Source organism: Dama dama, chromosome 11 (assembly GCF_033118175.1).
Source record: "Dama dama isolate Ldn47 chromosome 11, ASM3311817v1, whole genome shotgun sequence".
Lineage (NCBI taxonomy): Eukaryota > Metazoa > Chordata > Mammalia > Artiodactyla > Cervidae > Dama > Dama dama.
In genome coordinates this window covers 46,142,256-46,163,081 of record NC_083691.1, presented here as the reverse complement: position 1 = coordinate 46,163,081, position 20,826 = coordinate 46,142,256, and positions in this window count along the sequence as shown.

Here is a 20,826-nt window from a genome sequence, read left to right as displayed (position 1 = left end):
AGCATGCCAGGCCTCTCTGTCCATCACCAACTTCCAGAGTCCACCCAAACCCATGTCTGCTGAGTCGGTGGTGCCATCCAATCATCTCATCCTCTGGATATCCACTAGTGCAGAGATTTAATTGGAGTAGCAGGGCAGGCATGGGGAGCAACACTGAACAGATGCTTGGGAGTCTGAGGAAAAGCCTTACTGGTACTTAGACCACATAGCCAGTGCAAGGCTGCCTGCAGTGCTTGGTATACTAAATGCCAGGAAGACATGGCAAACCTGGGTTTTAAGGGCTGAAGGAAGCTTCAGCCTGGAGTCAGTGGTCATCTGCCACTGGAATAGTATATTAATAGATAGTAACTACTAAAAAGCAGGAAAGAAATCCGTTTATATGTACCATGATCTCTACTTCATTTCTGCAATTAGCATCATCTAATAGAATGCCAACAGACTTAGGAAATGTTGGAAGTATATTTTGCAGAATCACATAAAAAGGAGGCTCTAAAGGAGGCTTTTGGCTGCAAGACAATAGCAAATGACCAGAACAAACTAGATTTTAGGTATCTTTGCCTCAATATTTTTGAAGGCTAATTATGTTGTTTGGGCATAGTACTGTCATATTTAGAAATATTGTTTATTAGAATATATACTAAAATAAAAACTGTTTATAGTAGTCAGGAAGCATGGAAGCAACCTAGATGTCCATCAGCAGACAAATGGATAAGAAAGCTGTGGTACAGATACACAATGGAATATTACTCAGCCATTAAAAAGAATACATTTGAATCGGTTCTAATGAGGTGGATGAAACTGGAGCCTATTATACAGAGTGAAGTAAGCCAGAAAGAAAAACACCAATACAGTATACTAACGCATATATATGGAATTTTGAAAGATAGTAACGATAACCCTGTATGCGAGACAGCAAGAGAGACAAAGATGTATAGAACAGTCTTTTGGACTCTGTGGGAGAGGGTGAGGGTGGGATGATGTGGGAGAATGGCATTGAAACATGTAAATTATCATATGTGAAACAAATCACCAGTCCAGGTTCAATACATGATACAGGGTGCTCAGGGCTGGTGCACTGGGATGACCCAGAAGGATGGGATGGGGAGGGAGGTGGGAGGAGGGTTCAGGATGGTGAACACATGTACACCCATGGTGGATTCATGTCAATGTATGGCAAAACCAATACAATATTGTAAAGTAAATAACTAAATAATTTTTTTAAAAGAACTTAATTAAAACAAAATTTATTGTTAGTCTAATGACAGTGCTTAGTTTTTATAGGTTTTGTCTAATTTTACCTTACCTATTTTGTGTACAGAATACATTTTTAGATAAGCCAGGTTTCTTATAAAAAGAATTTCTGATATGAAGAATAGGCAGTTAAGGATAAATATATGCATATATATGTATATACATACACATACATATTGTAATATATACATATGCATATTAGCATAGGTATTTTAAGATATTGTTACTTATATTGTGTATCATATCTTGCTGTATATTATAGATTGATATTATTACTATATGTATACTGTGTGCTGCTTAGAAAGCAAATACTTTATTTACCTATAGTCAAGATTGTTTTACTCATTTATTTGTTTAAATATTTTTCATTGTCTTCAGTGGTTATAGCACTCTACTGAAACCTAAGGGAATCCAAAATATTATTTTGAAACATGAAATGAAATAATTAAATTTCTGAGTGGTAATATTAGCTGAAAGAATCAGAGCCATTTTTACTAAAAGCATAAAACAATTCCAAAACATGCATATATTTTAGTATAAGCACATAGCATAGCAATATTTTAAACAACTACCATAATATTATGCTTTCAATAAAGTAAACAAAAAAGACTCCATGATATCTAATACTAAATCCATAGTCTATTTTTCTCGATTATCTCAAGTTGTCTTTTTTTTCCCCTAACATTTCATTTGTTTTAAACTAAACCAAACATAGTTGCCCATTGCATTTGAATATTATATCTCCTAAGGGGTTTTAAGAGACTCTGCTTTTGATATTTTATGATGCCTATCATTGGAGAAGACAGACTATGTGTCCTATAGACTGTTCCACGTGCTGAATTTGGTTGATTGTGTCCCTGTGGTGAGGTTTAACTTGACCTTCATTCTGTGCTTTTTCTTGTAAACTACATTAAAACTAGAAGGTATAATTCAACTCAACAACAACTCAACAAGAACACTTCATGTGTGATACTGTGCATTTTCTACTGCACTATGTTAACTTGTACAATGCTAGTAAATGGAAATGTACAGTGTGAAGTTTAGTTTTTAAAAAAGCATGTCAGGGTATTGTGAGTGTCATCTGATGAAGTGCTTTATGATATAAAATAAATTCTTAACCCAAGTTAGCATAAATTCTTGAAAAAGTGATGGATACTCCGTCCTTTATCACAGCCAACATTATTAATGCAAATGTGTCAAAGAGTGCAGTGAGGCTGATAAAGAGGTAATGCGTAAATGATACAGAAATGACAGAAAATTCGTTGTATGTTAGTCAAAGGAACAAGAGAACACTAGAAGATGAGAAAAAAATCAATGGGTAGTTTAAGAAAGGAGGAGAATAATTTGTGAAAAAGAATGAAGTCTGTTTATAGACCAATTAAGTTATGGTCTTCAGAAAGTTGTACATCTTTATTTTTGTACTGCACATTCACAAAAAATGTAAATTACTGTGAATAATATATTGCTATATTATTTTAAATTATGTTCATATGAACTTTAAATTTAAATAAATTTTATTATACTAAAATACTTAGAATATTAGTCAGATTGCTTAGCTATCACATAATCATATTATTCAATACAAACAGCTATTTCTTCAAATTCTTGACATAAGCAGACATTTACACACTGGTCTGATTGTTCTTCCTATTGATTAACATTCATTATAAATTATATCTGATACATAGAAAGAATAAAGAAAAGCATCGTGTGCATAAAATACATGCATAAAGCATTGTAATTTCTATTGGAATCTCCTTGCCAACATTTTCAACTGCATCCAATTTCCCTTTCTCTGAAGGTAATCATATAAAACATATATATGTATACATGCATATATTTGTAGAACATTTATCTCCTTAAACCATGTATAATATTGATGCACATAATATAATATACATGTACATAAGCTTGAAATATATGCATTATTCTCCAACTTTTATGCATAAGAGTATATTTGTACAGTTCATTCATTTTGACATATATAGGTATAATTCATTCATTTTCACTGCTATATAATACATACATATGAAAAGATCACAGTTCATTTTTCCTTATCTATAGAGGGACAATATTGTATATAAATACTCTGCTATCAAAAAAAAACATAGACTTCCCTGGTGGCTCAAATGTGCGGTAGTTTGAGCATTCTTTGGCATTGCCTTTTTTTGGGATTGGAATGAAAACTGACCTTTTCCAGTCTTGTGGCCACTGCTGAGCTTTTCAAATCTGCTGGCATATTGAGTGCAGCACTTTCACAGCATCATCTTTTAGGATTTGAAATAGCTCAACTAGAATTCCATCATCTCCACTAGCTTTGTTCAAACTGACGCTTCCTATAAGGCCCACCTGACTTCACATTCCAGGATGCCTGGTTCTAGGTGAGTGATCACACTATCGTGATTATCTGTGTCATGAAGATCATTTTTCTATAGTTCTGTGTATTCTTGCCACCTCTTCTTAATATCTTCAGCTTCTCTTCGGTTCATACCATTTCTGTACTTTATTGTGCCCATCTTTGCATGAAATATTCCCTTGGTGTCTCTAAATTTCTTGAAGAGGTGTCTAGTCTTTCCCATTCTGTTGTTTTCCTCTATTTCTTTGCACTGATCACTGAGAAAGGCTTTCTTATCTCTCCTTGCTATTCTTTGGAACTCTGCATTCAAATGTGTATATCTCTCCTTTTCTCCTTTGCCTTTCACAGCTATTTGTAAGGCTTTCTCAGACAACCATTTTGCCTTTTTGCATTTCTTTTTCTTGGGGATGGTCTTGATGCCTGCCTCCTGTACAATGTCATGAAGGATAGTTCTTCAGGCACTCTGTCTTCTATCAGATCTAATCCATTGGATCTATTTCTCACTTTCACTGTATAATCGTAAGGGTTTTTATTTAGGTCATACCTGAATGGACTGCAAGAAGATCCAACCAGTCCATCCTAAAGGAAATCAACACTGAATATTCATTGGAAGGACTGATGCTGAAGCTGAAGCTCTGATACTTTGGCCACCTGATGGGAAGAGCTGACTCATTAGAATAGACCCTGTTGCTTGGAGAGATTGGAGGCAGGAGTAGAAGGGGATGACAGAGGATGAGATGATTGGATGGCATCAGCAATTCAATGGACATGAGTTTGAGGAAGCTCTGGGAGTTGGTGAAGGACAGGGAATCCTGGCATGCTGCAGTTCATGGGGTCACAAAGAGTGGGACAAGACCTAGTGACTGAACAACAGATGTCTATTATCGGTGTGTTCAGTCGCTCAGTCATGTCCAACTCTTAGCAACCCCACAGACTATGGGGTCCCACCAGGAGAACCCATGGAACCCACCAGGCTTCTCTGTCCATGAAATTATCCCAGCAAGAATACTGGAGTGGGTTGCCATTTCCTCCTCCAAGGGATCATCTTGACCCAGGGATCAAACTGTCATCTCCTGTGGTTGTTGCCTTGTCAGGTGAATTCTTTACCACTGAGCTACCTGGGAAGTCCTCTATTGTCTCTACCCAACTCTAAAGTTAATTCAGAAAATATATGGTATTGTAGCTTTTATAAATCCCTTCCACTGTACAGAGTGTTGTAATTCAGTATTTAACTTCAATTTTGTCTTTTTTCCAGTATTTTCATTATGAACATTTGTATTGTTATCATATACACTTTATTTTGTTTATATTATGTTATTCAATATTTTTGCTCATCAGTCTTATGCCTCGATATTTTCTTATATGATTTTTTCTTCTTCACAGAGAACACTCTTTTATAATTCTTTTACTGAAAATCTTTTATTGGTAAATTTTCTTTATTTGAATAGATCACTTTTCCTCATAATATAGAGTGGGTTACCATGCCCTTCTCCAGGTGATCTTCCCAACCCAGGGATCAAAACTGTGCCTCTAGTCTCCTGCATTGGCAGGTGGGTTCTTTACAACTAGTGTGACCTGGGAAGCCCGATGTCACCTCCATATGACATCAATTAGCTGAACATTAGACTACCCTTGTCCTCTAACACAGGGAGTAATTGTAGATAATAATTTTCAGGAGACAGTTCACAGACAGCTAGGTTCAGGATGTGTTTTGCCTCACAGTATGGTCCAGAGGCTCTATAGATGGTATATGTTGCTTCTTTCTCTGTCCTGGAGCCAGGCCACTATGACCACCATCCCCACAGCCTGAGGGATCTTCTGAGGCTTCTTCTCCCAAACCCGTCTACCACTGAATGATTCAATGAATGATATCAAGTGGTACTAACAACATGCCTCCCATTTGTCCCTCTTGTCTTCACCTCAGGGCTTCCAGTAGCTTCTGAGGCATAAGACTTGGTGGGATCTATTTAATATCTGTACATCTGCAACTGGAAAGTATATGGACTTAATTCCTTAAGTCATAAACTTTGGCAAATAGAAGAAATCCAGTGATCAAGATCAATTCTCCTCTCTTCCTCCTCCTGTTTGAGGCAAGATCAATCATTTCACTTGTCATGAAGTTGTAGCAGCTGCTCATTCTCTTTCTTAACTTTTTTATTTTGTATTGGGACATAGCCACTTAGCAATGTTGTAATAATTTCGGGTGAACAGCAAAGGAACTCAGCCATACATAAACATGTATCCACGCTCCACCAAGCTTCACTTCAATCCAGGCTGCCATATAATTGAGCAGGCTTCCATGTGCTATACAGTAGGTCATTATGGGCTATCCATTTTAAATATAGCAGTGAGTACATGTTCATCTCAAACTTCCAAACTATCCCTTTCCTGTATCCTTCTCCCAGGTTTGATCTCTAAGTCTGTCTCTTTCTGTTTTGTAAGTAAGTTCATTTGTATCATTTTTTTTTAGATTCCACATATAAGGGGTGTGATATGATATTTCTCCTTCTCTGTCTAACTTATTTCACTCAGTATGACTGTCTCTAGGTTCAATATGTTGCTGCTAATGACATTATTTCATTCTTTTTAATGGCTGAGTCATATTCCATTGTATATATGTATCACATCTTTATTCATTCCTCGGTTGATGAGTATTTAGATTGCTTCCTTGTCTCAGCTATTGTAAACAGTGCTGCAATGAGCACTGGGGTGCATGGATCCTTTTGGGTCATGTTTTCCTCCGGCTATATACCCAGACGTGGGATTGCAGGGTCATATGGTAGCTCTATTTTTAGTTTTTTAAGGAACCCCCATATTGTTCTCCATAGTGGATGCACCAATTTACATTCCCACAGTGCAGGAGAGTTTCCCTATCTCCACACCTTCTCCAGCATTTATTGTTTGTTAATTTTTTTTCATGATAGCCAATCTGACTGATGTGAGAAGAGATCTCATTGTGGTTTTGATCTGCATTTCTCTAAGAGCAATGGTAAATAAACATCATTTCATGTACCTCTTGGCCATCTGTATGTTTTCTTTGAAGAGATGTCTATTTGGGGCCTCTGCTCATTTTTCAATTGCCCACTCGCCTTTCTATTGTTCTCAATTCTGTTAATATTTTTAAACATAGTTTTATATTCTTCATCCAATTATTTTATTATCTTTACACTGTGCTGTTGGTGTTTGTGTTCTTTTATAAATGTTCCTGGTGGTTCTCACCCAATGTGGCTTCTGTATTCATGTACTTAGTAATTTTAAATGGTGAACTCTGGTTTCCCAGGATTTAGTTTATGAGACTTCTGTGATGACTGGTTAAGGATCTGCACATCAGAAGAGTAATGAGGCTTAATTCAGTCAGGAAATTTTATAAAACTTATTGATTAGCAATTTTTCCTGGACCAATTGTAAAATCAGAGTCCTAAATGCCCAGAGCAGGCTGTGACTGTGAATTTTTATGGAAGAGATTTTTTTTTCCTACCAGTCCTTAGGCCAAGATAGGCTAATTATCTTGTGGTTTTTCACCAGGCCAGCAGGAACAATTTTTCTAGTTCACCAATTCACTTAGAATGGAAGGCTTTGAGAGTTCAGCTTCACTGTGTGTGTGTGTGTGTGTGTGTGTGTGTGTGCGCGCGCGCGCACGCGCGCACACGCACGCACGCCTACCTTCTTGATGCTATTTAACCTAATGTCTTGTTTTCTGTCTCCAGAGCCACTATTAAAACCCAAGCTGCCAGCAAACAAGACTTTTGCTTAATAAGCTCAGCAGCAATGCACTGGTTGCTTTAGTTTTAGTATTAACTTGCCATTTTTTACCTCTAATTCCCTTTTCTTTTGAGCCTATGGTAATCTATAATACTATATTGTAGCTTCAGCGTCAATGTTTATAAAAGAATGTAGTTTAACATTTTACCTAGAATGCCTAGGTGTCTTTGTAGGTTGTTTCTTTAGGTTATTTATTTTATTTTATTTTATTTTTTCTTTAGGTTATTTAGATAACATTGTTGCTAGAGAGAAAAGGCAGTTCTCTGATTTAATCACGGTGTTAATTCACTGTGCTAGGGCTAAACCCTTTGCACCAAGGTTGTTGTTGTTTTTAATTGTGATGTGTGGCCTCTAATATTAACTTCTTAAAAATAAACATGAGTAAATGATTTGAAAATTAGAAGAAATGAAACATTTAAGAGGCAACAGAATATATTGGTAAAAAGCATGATTAGAGAGACAGACCACTTGAGCTTGAGTTCTAGCTATCTCACTTCTGTAATGTTAGAAGTAGGCCAACTGCCATTCTCCTTAAGTCATTTTTCTCATCTAGAAAAGAGAAACACAAGTAACTATCTCTATGGATGGCTGTGATGATTAAATGAAAATGTAGAGAAAAACTGTGTAGAAAAACTCCTTGAATATTAAAATGTTCTATCAATACTTTCTATTATTATTATTTTTCCTATCCATCTTCAGTGCAATTTTCAATTACTTAAATCAGCATGATCTGTCACAGGACATTTTAACCTAAATTTAACTCACATGTTTTCTCCCCTTTTCAAAAACTGGCTTACATTATAGGGTAATTTCAATAGCATAAAATATTTTCTTCCTTTTGTCTCTTCATTATCTATATAAGTTTTATGAGGATAAAAATATTCATGCAAATAAATGCTTAGAAGATTTAGGAACTAAGAACATTTAGAAACCATTTTAATTTCATATATTTTATATTGGTTAAAAAGTTTGTGGTAAGAAGCCATTTTTATACAAGCAGAAAATCATTATATAATATACAAAGTGCTGCAAATAGACAAAGAAAATATGATACTAAATATTCATTAAGAAGTAGCGAGAACTACTTATATTGCTTGACTTGTATTGCTTGACTATCTAATATTTGCTAGGATGAACTTTCCATGTTATCTGGCTGTATCATCTTTGTTTTGGCTGTCTTACTGGCTTTCATTGTTGAAATAAATGGTTGGTGAAACATATGGCAGATGTTTTATTTGCTACAACTTTTTCTATGTGGGCAAACCCTTTAGTGTCTCTTAGGATTTATCATTTTAACTTGATGTACTCACTCCTACATATTCCTAGCATGACATTTTTTGCCCCATATTATGGCTAATCGGGAACCTGGAGGGGCGAGCCACAACCTTAGCACATTTTGTGATTTTTTTTGGTGCATGACGCAATTCCCGCCATGCTGACTTTCATTCTATGAAAAAGTAAAGGATTTTGGATTTTCTGATCATCTCATAAATAAAATTATGAACAAATCTGGACATATTTACCAAAATCACAGATGTACAAATATAGTATTTTTATATCAATCAGACAGGTAACAATCAGATAGGTATATTGGCATAGTTTTAAAAGTTATAAATTAATAAAGCAGTAATTTTCAGTATATCAACACTGCTGACTTTTCCCCCCTTCTTGAGGCTGTATAAAGGCTTGGAATTAATCCAAATATATGAGTCATAAGAAGCTGATCTTCTAAAAGAATAGAAATGATAAAATGACAAAATATTGCTGGTATTGTACACAGTATTTGTTACAAGACATTTGTGTTTTTTCTTTAAGAGCAAATGTGCAATGTATTATAAGTAGTAATGAAGTTCTTATAAGCAAAAGACAAGTATGTTATAAATCTAGAAACCTTTTTCTGTGACATTAATATCAAACCAAAGAGATAGGTTTTTATTTTTTATTTCTCCATCTTGTATTGATTTTTTGAAATAAGGTGAGAAATACAAATAGTACATGATATGGATTCACATATGGCTTATCTTTACGAGTTCTCAATTTATTAACCCAACAGCAATTTTCTGAACTGATCTAGATCTATTGTACTGTGTGAATGATGTCCTTTTGAATAATCCTTTTTAAAATAAACTGTCTTTAAATAGACTTGTAAAGTTGTTTTCAACTGAGGAAACTGTAAAAAATCACTATAAACGTGAATTTTTAAAAATATATATTTAAATTTAGTAACAGTTTTTATGATAAAACTCATTTAAAAAGGAAATAAGATAGTATTTTGAGTTTGGGGGTCCGGGTCCTCCAGCATGTGGGCCAGTATTAGTCACATTATGTGTGTTTGATAAGTAAAATTGTAGTAAAAATTGAATCAACTAAGCAATCAGGAAAAACAAGAATAAGCTGTACCTCAGGATCAAAATCCAAAGGGCACATCAATATTCCTGGAATTTTATACAAAGCATATAAATAAGTACAAATTAGGACTGAAAGTCAAGGAGAAAAGGCATGCAAGAAAAAAGATATTCTTATTTATCTTCCTGAGATGTAGCAAGGCAAAATAAGTAAACAAGGAAAAAAACCTGCAGACCTCCTAGGTACTCATGAGAGTTGATTGCAACAGTTGCAGTACCATCTTAGATTTGCTGCACTTATGTTTTTCTTTTTGTTCAACCTAATTGCTATCAGAGTAAATGGAGAGAAAAATGGTTCTTGACAAAGGGATACATTGAGGCAAATTTTTGTGTGCCCAAATCTAGCATAGATCTAATAATAAGAAAGCACTCACACAATCTGTTTTCTCAAAGGCTATTTTTGCAAATAAAGTAGCCTTTCATGAATAATTTGAGCAATGAGTTATCTCAAAATCATACCAAAAACGGATGACATAAACATTATGTTCATTTGTGTGACTTTTATTCATTTTTTTCTACTAATGCAACATGTTAGGATAATTTAGGGGCACATTCAATGACAATACCCATGCTTCATATAAATATAGCAAGAAGAATAAATATTATTCACCCAAGAAACACATGAAGATATTCATGCTTATTTGTTATAAATAAACAAAAACACTACATTGAATCCTCATTATCATGACACTTGTTACTATATCTGTTTTTTTAATGCACTGCCTGTTTGATATTCTGTGGGTTAAAACTGTTGTCCTGTTTTTCAACTTGTGAATTCCATTAAGGAATCATTTGGTGAAACATTCTTTAAAAGTATTCAGTTCAGTCACTCAGTCGTGTCCAACTCTTTGAGACCCCATGAACTGCAGCACACCAGGCTTCCCTGTCCATCACCAATTCCCGGAGCTTGCTCAAACTTGTGTCCCCCCCAGTCAGTGATGCCATCTAACCATCTCATCCTCTCTCGTCCCCTTCTCCTCCTGCCTTCAATCTTTCCCAGAATCAGGGTCTTTTCCAATGAGTCAGTTCTTCACATTAGGTGGCCAAAGTATTGGAGCTTCTGCTTTAGCAACTTTTAAAAAGTATTTAAAATATGTAAATATGTTGCAGCCTGTGTACAATGTTTTGCTTAAAATTAGAGTAGTTAATTTCTCAAGTTAAACCCAAGCACTGAAGAAATTTTCTATTTTCCAAGGACACTGTGAGTACTACTAGGTTTTGTAACTCATTGACAAGCCGTTCATGTTAGATGTGCTTCTAATGAATGTTTTCCAAGCTGTAGCATCTTTCTCTTCAAAGAATGGCTCTCAAAGAATGAAAATGCCTTCCGCTTTATGTAAACGTCAGAAGCCTCACTGATCAACATAGGGCTAGGAAAAATATCTGAAATAAATGGGAACAGTTCTTGGAAAGGAATCGTCATCAGAATTTAGACTGATCCTATAAGAAATCAACTTAACTGCTCATCACACTCTATTTAAAACAAAGTAAAAAAAGTTTTCGGTTTAGATTTCTTTTATCACATTTTAATCCAATTGTATACATGAGAAAATAATAGGCAGCTTATGACAAGTTTATAGAGATCTTAAGTATTGCCAGCATAGCTATTACATATTACCACTCATATCATGAGTATATAGATGGTGTACAAAGCATAATTTTAATTGTTTTGTGAGATAAAAACTAAATATAATCACAAACTCAATTTAGTCTGAAAAAAATTAAAGCATTTTAACTGCTGATTTCCTCACTAAGACTAACAGAGTATCCAGGTTATTTTTGATTAAGTCTAACTTTTACAAGTAAAGAATATGATAATCAAATAATCCACTTCTTAAGACACTATTCCTTCAAAACTCAATCTCTGGACAAGATTTGAAAGGATATGCTATCTATATTTTACGTTAGTCTTTTCAGCTTCATATTTATCATATATTGGAGGAGGAATCTTATCTACTTACTCTGTGGGAAAACCTCACTGATGATCATACATTAAAATAAAATAAATGTTAACTTTGATATAAGAATGTTGATGTGGTTTACATGACCTAGATATAATTTCTGGTTTGAATTAATAATGAGTTAGCAGTCTGGAGGGCTGCCCTGGTGGCTCAGATGATAAAGAATTTGCCTGCAATGCAGGAGACCCTGGTTCAATCCCAGGGTAAGGAAGATCCCTGGAGAAGGGAATGGCTACCCATTCCAGTATTCTTGCTTGGAGAATTCCATGGACAGAGGAGCCTGTCGGGATACAGTCCGTTTGATTAGAAAGAGTTACTAGCACTTTCACTTCACTAGCAGTCTGGATATTCTGTCACCCACATTTCCACTGAAATATTTACTAAAATATAGCAAAGAGTAAAATATCATTATGTTCTGAAAAAAAATGACAAGATTAAGTCAAACTTCTGCTGGTGTATCTGGTTTTCCTTTAAACCATAACTTAAGGGAACTTATTTGGTTAACTCAAATGCTGGCACATCTCTGCAAGCCAACTAAGAATTATAGGAAAATCTAATCTCAGCTTTTCCACCTTAGTTTAGAAAGACCAGATCCGTTACCACTGACCTGATATCATTCTAATGTTTATGGTAATTTCTAAAACAGCCCTCCTTTCCTCTGTTCCAAATCAGGACTTTTCTTTCAGCTCCCTATTGGGGACTGTAATTCACAGCCATGAAATCCATCCATCTAAATATAGAAGACTAGACAGATGATAGAGATAGATAATAGATTGATACACACATACACACAGATAGATAAATGGATATAGATATAGATAGATGATAGATATCAATGTACAGGAAAAATTCAGGAAAGCACAGTCTTGAAAATTCAGTCACTAAAAATAGAGTATTTTTGTAGGCTTAACAACACAGCTAAAGAATCGAGGAATGCTGAATGTTTAACCTTGAGTTTCTATAATTCCAAGCAGGAGTGTCATTTTATTACTGCCATTTCCCACATGATAAAGTCAGCTTCAAGAGAAGGAAGCATTCAAGAGACTGTCAACAGAAATGTACTTTATGTTTCCAATTTGAAGATGTTGATCAAACAGCTCCAAGGACACAGGCTGTATGAAAAAAGCAATCCACATACCCACACTGTTAGTAAGGTTGATTAGAATGGATCGTTATGTATGAGAACAATATAAAGATATGAAGGTTGAGATAATAAGAAAATAGACTAAAATTAAAGGATAAATAGATAAAGGTGAATTTGGGGCAATTAAAATATCTATTAAAACATGTAAGATTGCACTGAAGATTATGAAACATAAAATAGACACTGCAATACTGAGTCATTCATATGAAGGTCAGAATTGTAATGGTTTTCAGAATGCGGAAAAAAAGTACAAATGTATACAAGGATAAGATATTCAAAAGAAAAAAACATAAAATTAATTAAGAATGTATTTTTATAAATACATATGGTAAAAGCATATGTAATTAATAAAATACCCTCAGTTGAAAAAAATACAGGAATATGCAAATAAAGAGTTTGCCACATTTCTAGGAAAAAACTTTGCTGAAATTTGCATACTTAACCATGGCTATTTTAAAAGTGCTATTACAAGCAAAATTATGTACAAATATGCAGGCAGAAAAAGTCAAATTATCGATACAGGAGGAAATATCAGATTTTCCCTTGTTATACAAAATTAGAATCAGTATTATATTTTCCATAATAATACACATTCATTCCTTTGTACCCTTCTTTTACAGTTGTTGGAGGTCAAAAAAAAAGAAAATGAAAATTACTAATGGATGATTTTGTGGTTAAAAACTTATTTCTTAAGATTCAATACTAAAATAAATTTATAATGCTAATGATTTATGGAACATAACATTGAGAACATGTATACAGGAGGTACTATAACATAGAAATGAAACATTATAGCAAGAAAAGTGTCATTTAAACAAGCATGTTACAATACTCTACAATTCCATATTCTATATGTACACTGTTTAACATACTGCAATATATTAATGAATTTAAATTGTTGAAAAAATGTGCAACAAAATTTATACTAAGTGGTAAGAATCAGGTTGTTTTCAATTTGTGCTCTACTTTGCTACATTTTTGCAAAAAAATAAGTCATATTTAATAATAGAATTAGAAAACAATATCAATAACTTTTAAGATATAAGAAAATATTCATAATATAGTATAAAATTGTATGAATATGCAAACTATAATACACTGGGGCAGAAAAAACACCTCTGTATCCATCAAAATTTCAATAGTTATTGCCTCTATATAATATTAATGTTTTTCAAGCCATAACATGCACATAAACCACCTGGGGATTTCGTTTAAACACAAATTCTGATTTTGATATCTAGGATGTAGACTGGTTTTCTGCATATAGAAAAATCTCTTATGGGAAACAATTGGGGAGCGAGGGTTAATAGGGTATGCTAAAGGATAATATTTCTGTTTCTTTATGCTTTTTTGCATTACCAAAAATGTTGTAAGCAAATAATTTATACTTGTATTTAATATATTAAATTTATACATGTTTTATATTTATGATGAATTTATTATATCAAAAATGGTAACATAATAAAATTTAAACCAGAATATTTTAGATCCATTTTCTTGTTCCTTCTCTAAAATCTTTAAAGCAAACTAGCAAAATTATTTATGTTCTAATAAAGCATGATCTTCCAAAGCCTTGTATTGCAATCTGACAGAAACAAATAGTTGGAGAACTGAGAAAATCATATAAACTTTGAGGACTGAGGAAAAGGGTTGGTAAGGCATTCTTGGGTGAACCATGTGGGATGTTTGAATCTAAAAAATCATACATTAATATTAAACAATGGAGGGGGGGAAGTGCAGTAGAAAATTCACTCACAAATTTACAGTTAGCCTTTCTTAGCCACCATTCCATATGTGTGGATTTAAACAACCATGGAACAAATAGTACTATAGTACATAATTCAGTTCAATTCCATGTTTGCTCAAGGACCAACTGTATTTTGAATTCAGATATATTTGTATGTTCTGGCTATCAATTTTATTCAGGAAAATAATGTCTCAGTTATAATGACAAACTTGTTTAATAGTTTATAACTTTCATGTGACTCATCTGGATATTTAGTTAAAGATCATCCATTTAGAAGAGATTAATCTATAAATTTTAAATACAGTCAGCATTGTAAACAGCTGATTTAATTTTCTTCTATTTTTATGCTTTTGACAGGAGCTGTTAGTTCTCAAACTTATGTTTTTAAATTGACAGCATGGAATATACAGGTTTGACTCTTTAATATCATTCATCCAACTCTGTTTTTGATATAGAAAATCATATATATGCATATATATATATAAATAATGTATATTTTCTATTAAGCAAAATCAAGTGACAATTTTTGAGAGATCAGAGAGAGTAGAAAAACTGCTGGAGAGTTCAGTGACATGAACTAAAATGAGAAAGTCCTACCAAATCAGAATCTCAAACATCTGTCAGTTTTCATGTTCTGGACCACCAACCAACTTAATGCTGCATGGGCTGTAGTATGGATGATACATGATCAAAGCTTAAACACTAGTCCCCTCAACTTTCCTCTTCAAATGGTAGACTGTGGAGCCTGTTTGAAGATTTTTCTTTATCAGCAACAAACACTGTTGTTGTTAACAGTCTATAGAACAGAATGGGAATACATATATATATCTACACATATATATATGTATATATATATGTGTGTGTATGTATAGCCATGAATGAGAATGTATTCTTCAGTATATAGTTTTTAAACAAAATAAAAATAATTAATCTTGGATTTGCTTTACCTGTTCATAGCTTTTTAATGGTTACAACTTGAGATTTCTTTTTTCCTGGTTTAACTCATTTATTTTTTTAAAAACATGACTGACTGTAATATCAGTATGTTTCATGGCATTTTATCTGGTCCTAGTCCCATTCCGTGTTCTTAAATTTTATAGTAGTCTTTTTTTTTTTTTTAATGGGCTCTTGATAAAAATAAAATGACTTGTATTTCAGGAACTGGAAAGAGAAGAAAAAAGCAAATGCTCTTTCCAAGGTTCATTCACAAACAATTGTTATTATCTGAAAAGTTTGACCGTTACCTAGAAGTGTCTATTCAAAAGTTTATATTTAATTGACCTGACTCTAGCTTGTGAAGGCTAAAACTTCTCCCATGGGGACTATCAAAAAACATTTGCAGTCAATTGTTTTAAATTTTGCAATTAAACTAAAAAGCTTTTGCACAACAAAGGAAACTATAAGCAAGGTGAAAAGACAGCCTTCAGAATGGGAGAAAATAATAGTAAATGAAGAAACAGACAAAGGATTAATCTCAAAAATATACAAGCAACTCCTGCAGCTCAATTCCAGAAAAATAAATGATCCAGTCAAAAAACGGGCCAAAGATCTAAACAGACATTTCTCCAAAGAAGACATACAGATGGCTAACAAACACATGAAAAGATGCTCAGCATCACTCATTATCAGAGAAATGCAAATCAAAACCTCAATGAGGTACCATTACACGCCAGTCAGAATGGCTGCTATCCAAAAGTCTTTGAGCAATAAATGCTGAAGAGGGTGTGGAGAAAAGGGAACCCTCTTACACTGTTGGTGGGAATGTAAACTAGTACAGCCGCTATGGAGAACAGTGTGGAGATTCCTTAAAAAACTGGAAATAGAACTGCCATATGACCCAGCAATCCCACTTCTGGGCATACACACTGAGGAAACCAGATCTGAAAGAGACACATGCACCCCAATGTTCATTGCAGCACTGTTTATAATAGCCAGGACATGCCCACCAGCAGATGAATGGATAAGGAAGCTGTGGTACATATACACAATGGAATATTACTCAGCCATTAAAAAGAATTCATTTGAATCAGTTCTAATGAGATGGATGAAACTGGAGCCCATTATACAGAGTGATGTAAGCCAGAAAGATAAAGACCAATACAGTATACTAAGGCATATAATGGAATTTAGAAAGATGGTAATGATAACCCTACATGCGAAAAAGAGACACAGATGTACAGAACAGACTTTTGGACTCTGTGGGAGAAGGCGAGGGTTGGATGTCCTGAGAGAACAGCATTGAAACAAGTATACTATCAAGGGTGAAACAGATCACCAACCCAGGTTGGATGCATGAGACAAGTGCTCAGGGCTAGTGCACTGGGAAGACCCAGAGGGATGGGATGGGGAGGGAAGTGGGAGGGGGGTTCAGGATGGCGAACACATGTAAATCCATGGTTGATTCATGTCAATGTATGGCAAAAACCACTGCAATATCATAAAGTAATTAGCCTCCAACTAATAAAAAATAAATGGGAAAAAAAGTAAATAAATAAATTTTGCAACTGCCTGGGACAATGGTATATAGTTGGAGCAAAGAAGAGTTTAATTTTTTAAAAAATGTTTCTCACAGAAATAGAAGAAACAATTCTAAAAGTATGTGTGGAACAAAATTTCTTTCTGAATAGCCAAAGCAAATCTGAGAGAAAAAAAACGAAGCATCACACTTACAGATTTCAAACTATATTACAGATCCATAGTAAGAAGAAAGTGGTACTGGTGCAAAAATAGACATATTGACCAATAGAACAAAATAGAAAGCTCAGAATTAAATGCTGGTATACACAATCAACTAACATTTGACAAAGGAGCCAAGAGCACCCAATGCAGAAAGGGTAGTCTCTTTTGTGGGAATACTGAAAAGAAACTGGAACACTATCTCATACCACTCGCTTAAAAATCAGGCCTGAAACCATAAACCTCCTAAAAGAAAACATAGGGAAGAAGCTCATTGACACTGGTCTTAGAAAAGATTTGTTGAATCTGATGCCAAAAGCACAAACAACAAAAGCAAAAATCAATAAATGGGGTGATGCCAAATAAAAGTTTCTGCACAGCAAGATAAAGAAATTAACAAAAGGAAAAAACCGACAGAATGGTAGAACATTTTTACAAATGGTCTATCAGACAAAGGGTTAATATCAAAAATATAGAAACAACTCAGTCAACTTAACAAAAAGTCCCATTAAAATGGGTGAAAGATCTAAACAGGCACTTTTGTAAAGAGGACATAAAAATGGCCAAAAAACACAGGAAAATGTGCTCAACATCACTAATCATCAGGGAAATGCAAATCAAAGCCTTTATGACAGACACCTCACACCTGTTAGAATGGATATCATCAAGAACAGAGGAGACAGCAGGTGCTGGTGAGAATGTGGTGGAAAGGGAACCTTGTACATTGTTAATGAAAATGTAAAATTGGACTAACTGTAATGGAAATAATATAAAGGTTCTTCAAAAAGTTAAAAATAGTCCTATCATATAATCCAGCAATTCTCCTCTGGGTAGGCACCCAAAGAAAATGAAACCAGGATTTCAACTACATTATATGCACCCCCATGTTTATTGCAACATTACTCATAATAGATATGGAAACAATCCAAATTCACAGCAAATGAACAGATAAAATATGTGGTATAATATACAGTGCAATAATTATTGAGCCCAGAGAAAGAATATCTTTCTACTTGTGACAACATGAATCGACTATAAGTACTCTATGCTAAGCAAGATAAACTGGACAAAGACAAAAAGAAAGACAAATATTGTACAAAATTACATGTACTAGGAACCTAAAAAAGTAAACTCAATGAGTTATCACCTCACACAAATAAATGGCAGGGAGAATGTAGACAAAAGGGAACACTGCTACACAGTTGGTGGAAATGTAAACTGGTGCAGCCACTATAGAGAACAATAAGGATGTACCTAAAAGAACTGAAATAAAGTTATTATAGTTGTAGTTCAGTCGCTAAGTCATGTCCGACTTTTGCAACCTCATGGAATGAAGCAAATCAGGCTTCCCTGTCCTTCACTATCTCCAGGAGTTTTCTCCTGGAGAAACCATCACCACTGAGTTGGTGATGCTATCCTCTGTTGCCCTCTTATCTTCATGTCCTCAACGTTTCCCAGCATCATAGTCTTTTCCATTGAGTCTGTTCTTTGCATCAGGTGGCCAAAGTATTGGAACTTCAGCTTCAACATCAGTCATTTTAATGAATATTCAGTGTTGATTTCTTTCAGGATTGATTGGTTTAATCCCCTTGCTGTTCAAGGGACTCTCAAGAGTCTTCTCCAGCACCACAGATTGAAAGCATCAAATCTTTGGTGCTCTTCCGTCTTTATGGTCCAAATTTCACATCCATACATGACAACTGGAAAAACTATAGCTTTGCCTAGATGGACTTTGTCAGCAAAATGAGGTCTCTGCTCTTTAATACACTGTCTAGCTTGTCAAGGCTTTTCTTCCAAGAAGCAGTTCAGTTGAGGTACTCAGTTATATCTGACACTTTGCAACCCCATGGACTGCAGCATGCCAGCCTTCCCTGTCCATCACAAACTCAAACTTTTTTTTTTTTTTGAGCTTACTCAAACTCAGGTTCATCAAGTCAGTGATGTCATCCATTCATCTCATCCTCTTACACCCCCTTCTCCTCCTGCCTTCAATCTTTCCCAGCATCAGCCTCTTTTCCAATGAGTCACTTCACATCAAGTGGCCAAAGTATTGGAGCTTCAGCTTCAGCATCAGTCCTTCCAATGAATATTCAGGACTGATTTCCTTTCAGATGAAGTGGTTGGATCTCCTTGCTGTCCAAAGGACAATCAAGAGTCTTCTCCAACACCACAGCTCAAAAGCATCAATTCTTTGGCACTCAGCTTTCTTTATGGTCCACCTCTCACATCCATACAAGATTATTGGAAAAACCATAGCTTTGACTAGATGGACCTTTGTCAGCAAAGCAATATCTTTGCTTCTTCTGTCAGCAGAAGCAATGTCTTTTGCTTAATATGTTGCCTAGGTTGGTCATAGCTTTTCTCCCAAGGAGCAAGCATCTTTTAATTTCATGACTGCAGTCACCATCTGCAGTGATTTTGGAGCCCCAAAATATAAAGTCGTTCACTGTTGTATTGTTTCCCCATCTATTTGCCATAAAGTGGTGGGACTGGAGGCCATGATCTTAGTTTCATGAATGTTGAATTTTAAGTCAGCTTTTTCACTCTCCTCTTTCACTTTCATCAAGAGGCTCTTTAGTTCTTTGCTTTCTGCCATAAGGGTGGTGTCATCTGCATATCTGAGGTTATTGATATTTCTCCTGGCAATCTTGATTCCAGCTTGTACTTCACCCAGCCTGGTATTTTGCATGATGTACTCTGCATTTAAGTTAAATAAGCAGAGTGATATTATACAGCCTTGACATACTCCTTTCCCTATTTGGAACCAGTCCGTTGTTCCATGTCTGGTTCTAAATGTTGCTTCTTGACCTGCATTTCTCAGGAGGTAGAATAAGGTTGTCTGGTATTCCCATCTCTTGAAGAATTATCAGTTTGTTGTGATCTACACAGTCATAGGTTTTAGCATATTCAATGAAGCAGAAGTCGATGTTTCTCTGGAATTCTCTTGCTTTTTCTATGATCCAATGGATGTTGGCAATTTGATCTCTGGTTCCTCTGCCTTTTCTAAATCCAGCTTGAACATCTGGAATTTCACAGTTCCCATACTGTTGAATCCTAGCTTGGAGAATTTTAACAAGCGTCTTTTAATTTCATGGCTAAAGTCACTGTCCAAAGTGATTTTGAAACACAAGAAAATAAGGTCTGTAACTATTTCCAACCTTTCCCCAACTACTTCCCTTTAAATCATGGATGCCATGATCTGAGATTTTTTAATGCTAACTTTTAAGCCTGCTTTTTCGTTCACCTCTTTCACCTTCATCAAAAGTCTTTCTAGTCCCTCTTCACTTTCTACAGTTAGGGTGGTGTGAGATTGTGACTCATCCAGCCCAGCATTTCACATGATGTACTCTGCACGTAAGTAAAACAACAAGATGACAATATGCAGTGTTGACATACTCTTCCGAAATTTGAAGCAGTCCGTTATTCCATGTCTGGTTCTAACTGTTGCTTCTTGACCTGGATACAAGTTTCTCAGGAGGCAGGTAAGGTTTTATGGTGTTCCCATCTCTTTAAGAAGTTTACAC